Source organism: Nerophis ophidion, linkage group LG03 (genome assembly GCF_033978795.1).
Source record: "Nerophis ophidion isolate RoL-2023_Sa linkage group LG03, RoL_Noph_v1.0, whole genome shotgun sequence".
NCBI lineage: Eukaryota > Metazoa > Chordata > Actinopteri > Syngnathiformes > Syngnathidae > Nerophis > Nerophis ophidion.
Window position 1 is genome coordinate 66,696,699 of NC_084613.1, and position 6,000 is coordinate 66,702,698.

Below are 6,000 nucleotides of genomic sequence, written 5' to 3' on the forward strand. Positions count from 1 at the left end.
GCGCACATTCACAGAGTACTTACAAGCAGACACAGTGTGTAGACAGAAAAGGGAGAACAGACACATGTTGGCTTGAAAATTGACGATAAAGGTGAAGTCATAACATTGAAACGCCCTCAGGAAGAGGGGCTTTAAGACATTGCTAGCTCGCTAGCTATCGGCTAAAGTCCATCTGCCGTTGACAGTGTTTTAGCTACTTCTAAATAACTAATCCTGTCCTCCATGGCGACAAATAAGGTAAGTTTCTTACAAGTATCATCCCTGCAGGACGAGGAATAGCTAAACATGCTTCAATACACACCGTAGCTCACCTGCGTCGAAATGTAAACAAACGCCATTGGTGGATCTAGACCTAACATCCACTGTAATGATACCAAGTACAAGAGCATATCTCATCGATACTACTACGATTACGTCAATATTTTTTGGCATCACAACATCTTTTTTCGTTTTTAAAAAAATATATATTATGTTTATAAACTCAGGAAATATGTCCCTGGACAAATGAGGACTTTGAATATGACCAATGTATGATCCTGTAACTACTTGGTATCAGGTTGATACCCAAATTTGTGGCATCATCCAAAACTAATGTAAAGTATCAAACAACAGGAGAATAAGTGATTGTTAAATTTTAACAGAAGTGTAGATAGAACATGTTAAAAAAGACAAAGTAAGCAGATATTAACAGTATATGAAGAATTAGATAAATAGTTCATTTTCTACCACTTGTCCTGAATAATGTTGACAAAATAATACAATTATTAATGACACAATATGTTACTGCATAAGTCAGCAGCTAAATTAGGAGCATTTATTTGTTTACTTACTACTAAAAGACATGTTGTCTTTTATGTTCACTATTTTATTTAAGGACGAACTTGCAATAAGAAACAAATGTTTAATTTACAGTAAGATTTTTTGTTCAAATAAAGCCAATAATGCAATTTCTTGTGGTCCCCTTTATTTAGAAAAGTGTCAAAAAGTACCGAAAAGTATCGAAATACATTTTTGGAACCGGTAGTAAAATATTGGTATCGGGACACTACTTTATAGTGAAAACTACATTCGTTTTCAAATTCACAAAATGCAAATCAAAAAACGAATTTTGCGCCATTTTTTTCTATTTTGAAACAAAAGTTGGTTAACTCTTTAATGACACATTTTCAAAAGGACAATAGGATTCCTGCTGAACAAAGATGTTAGCGTTATGCTAAAAACATGCTAAACGCAAAGGAAAAACTAAAATATTGCTTCTGGTTCAATTTTTCATCACACGGATAAACACGCATTTTTGCATTTTGGATAGACATTAATTGGATTATTGTGTTTATCTGAGAAAAATCAAAATCCATAAAAGGAAAACAGCACAAAATCAAATTGTATGGCAGTATTTTAATGAAAATAAACTTTTTTTTTTGTTTTGTTTTCAAATCTGCCATATATAGTAAAAATCGAAAAACGGCCCTAACTTTGTTTTTTTTGGATTTGCGTTTCATAATTGGAATTTAATTGAACTGAAAGTACATTAACTTGAAGTGTTTTGTCAAGAGGATTATTTGTGATATGTACATTTTCAGAATGTGGATATTCTATTTTTGGACAAAGTAAAACAAAAGAAAACAATTTGAAGTTGCTTTTATTTTTAAGTTATATAATAAAACAATATAAACAATAACAGTGCAATACGTTTTCATAACATGGTCACTACTGCCTACTTTCTCTTGTTAAATTCTTATTTTACTGTTATATTATAATTCCCATTGTTACTTTCTATGTTTTATTCTTATTGTGATATTTCTCTATTTTGTTTCCATTTAAACCCCCATTATTTACTTTTTCCTTTTTTTTAAATGATCTCAACTCTGTACACTGCTGCTGGAATTTTAATTTTCCTGAAGGAACTCACCTGAAGGAATCAATAAAGTACTATCTATCCATCTATCCATCTATCTATCTATCTATCTATCTATCTATCTATCTATCTATCTATCTATCTATCTATCTATCTATCTATCTATCTATCTATCTATCTATCTATCTATCTATCTATCTATCTATCTATCTATCTAATGCCATGATTTTACCAGTCAAGGTCACTTGGGAATAGGTTTTCCTACATGTAGCCCCTGAGCTAAAATGAATTTGACAAGGCCTTGTTCACAATGCAGATCAATTCAGATTTTTTTTACCTGTATCAGATATGTTTACGTCAATGTGAACGGTACAATTCCAATTTTTTAATCTCACCCAGGCTTCTTTCAAATATGGATGTACACTGAACAAAAATATAAACGCAACTTTTGTTTTTGCTCCTGTTTTTTATGAGTTGAACTCAAAGATCTAAAACTTTTATTCTATATGCACAAATGACTTATTCCTCTCAAACATTGTTCACAAATCTGTCTGTGTTAGTAAACACTTCTTCTTTGCCAAAATAATCCGCTCCCCCTCACAGGTGTGGAATATCACGATGCAGATTAAACAGCATGATTATTGCGCCTTAGGCTGGCAACAATAAAAGGCCACACTGAAATGTGCGGTTTTATCACACAGCACAATGCCAGAGATGTCACAGCTTTTAAAGGAAGCGTGCAGTTGGCATGCTGACTGCAGGAATGTCCACCAGGACTGAGACCAACTAGACTGAGACCTACAAGAATTGGAGCCAAGGTATGATAATGAGCGTACACCCTGCAGCATGTGTGACATAGTGACGTCATGTCTGCATGCAAGTTTGCTTTCACATATGGCATCGCCTTTTTTGTAGTGTGAACGTAGCCTAAAGTACGATTTTAAACTGCAAAATCATTAGGTTATTAAGAAAGAGGAATCTTGAAAAATTCTTATTTATTTTCGGCATATTATTTTAGTGTCTTGAATAAAATAAAAAAAATGGTAGCAACAATGATTATGATAATAATAAATATATATATTTTTCATCTTAAAGGCAGAACTTTTTTCTCATATGTGGACTTCTTTGTAAAAATACTTGATACTGTTAATATATACCCAACCGTATATACATATACATACATATGTACATATAGACACATAGTGTATGTACATAACTACATGTATACAGTATACATATACACATATTTACGTATACACATATTTACGTATACACATTTATATACACACACACACATTCTTTTACATATATATGTATATATATATATATATATATATATATATATATATATATATATATATATACATATATATATATATATATGTATAAGTATAAATATATATATATAGTATATATATATGTGTATATATAAATATATGTATGCACATATTTACGTTTATGCATATACAGCATATACTGTAAATACATTTACATATACTATATAGTGAGTGTAAATATATATATATATATATATATACATATGTATATATATATATATATATGTATATATATATATATATATATATATATGTATATATATATATATATATATATATATATATATATATATATACATATATATATATATATATATATATATATATATATATATATATATATATATATATATATATATATATATATATATATATATATATATATATATATGTATGAATCTCCTGATGATTGAAGGAACCCCTCATGAAAAGGTTCTGTAGAGATGAAGTAGTCTTGTGATTTTTCCCACACCTACATATTGCGCTCTACCACGGTATCAAGCACTATTCTCTGGATAATCCAATTAAGACACACATACATATATATATATATATATATATATATATATATATATATATATATATATATATATATATATATATATATATATATATATGTCTGTGTGTCCATCCATCCATCCATCTTCTTCCGCTTATCCGAGGTCGGGTCGCGGGGGCAGCAGCTTAAGTAGGGAAGCCCAGTTTTCCCTCTCCCCAGCCACTTCGTCCAGCTCTTCCTGGGTGAGTCCGAGGCGTTTCCAAGCTAGAATGTAGACATAGTCTTCCCAACATGCCCTGGGTCTTCCCCGTGGCCTCCTACCGGTTGGACGTGCCTTAAACACCTCCCTCGATAGGCGTTCGGGTGGCATCCTGACCAGATGCCCGAACCACCTCATCTGGCTCCTCTCGATGTGGAGGAGCGGCAGCTTTACTTTGAGGTCTTCCCGGATGGCAGAGCTTCTCATCCTATCTCTAAGGGAGAGCCCCGCCACACGGCGGAGGAAACTCATTTTGGCCGCTTGTACCCGTGATCTTGTCCTTTCGGTCATGACCCAAAGCTCATTACCATAGGTGAGGATGGGAATGTAGATCGACTGGTAAATTGAGAGCTTTGCCTTCCGGCTCAGCTCCTTCTTCACCACAACGGATCGATACAGCGTCCGCATTACGTCCGCGATCCACTCTTCACTCACTCATGAAAAAGACTTCGAGGTACTTGAACTCCTCCACTTGGGGCGCGGTCTTCTCCCCAACCCGGAGATGGCACTACACCCTTTTCCGGGCGAGAACCGTGGACTTGGACTTGGAGGTGCTGATTCTCATCCCGGTCGCTTCACACTCGGCTGCGAACCGATCCAGTGTGAGCTGAAGATCCCGGCCAGATGAAGCCATCAGGACCACATCATCTGCAAAATGCAGAGACCTAATCCTGCAGCCACCGAACCGGAACCCCTCAACGTCTTGACTGCGTCTAGAAATTATGTCCAACCCTCACTGGAAACGTGTCTGTGTGTGTATATGTATATTTATATATATATATATATCTATATATATATATATATATATATATATATATATACACAGAACAAATAACTCTAAACCCATTCCTCATGTCTACCAATGCCTGTGGCCTACATGATGACAGACTCCATTCCTGAGGGTGCTGTGCCAGCATCTTGCCCAAGGATACCCGCAGGTGCTTGAAGAAGCACAACCATTACATACCTGTGTGTGTGTGTGTGTGTGTATGTGTGTGTGCGTGTGTCTGCTTCCCCTCCTTTACACACACACATACAGTATATACACTCAGACAGGCAGACACCTGAAGCAAACCATCTGGCAAAGGCTCGGGGACCATGTTGCTGTAGGCTCCAATGTTTTGACCACTTACACCGTCTTGTCAATCAAACCTCATTAGACTAAGCTGTCAACACAAATTTACTCTAAACAAACTGTGAAGTGAAATGAATTATATTTATATAGCGCTTTTCTCTAGTGACTCAAAGCGCTTTACATAGTGAAATCCAATATCTATGTTACATTTAAACCAGTGTGGGAAACACTGAGAGCAGGTGAGTAAAGTTTCTTGCTCAAGGACACAACGGCAGTGACTAGGATGGCAGAAGCGGGAATTGAACCTGCAACCTTCAAGTTGCTGACACGGCCACTCTACCAACCGAGCTATACCGCCCCATATACTGTGCTTTGATTCGGTCCCCTGATTACAGCGTGCATGGAACTACTAACCGTTAAAGAAGTATGACGTGATGTGATGCGTACCAGCCAGGACACGCCTGCTCATGGACGTTGTTAGTGCTGGCACATGTGCTAATGTTACTATGTCTCTCTCATGTTCTTGCCTATTTTAGATGCAGATGAGGCCATATCACCGGACGTTTTTAAAGCAGAAATATATTTGATGAACTAAGTGCTCTTCAATCACCAACAGGTAATGTAGCTTCTAATGAGGCTGCTATACAATCAAGAAACAACTATCGTATTTTTCGGATTACAAGTCACTCCGGAGTATACGTCGCACCAGCCGAAAATGCATAATAAAGAAGGAAAAAAACATATATATGTCGCACTGGAGTATAAGTCACATTTTGGGGGGAAATTAATTTGATAAGATCCAACACCAAACATAGACATTTGAAAGGCAATTTAGAATAAATAAAGAATAGTGAACAACAGGCTGAATAAGTGTACATTATATGACGCATAAATAACCAACTGAGAAGGTGCCTGGTATGTTAACGTAACATTATGGTAAGAGTCATTCAAATAACTATAACATATAGAACATGC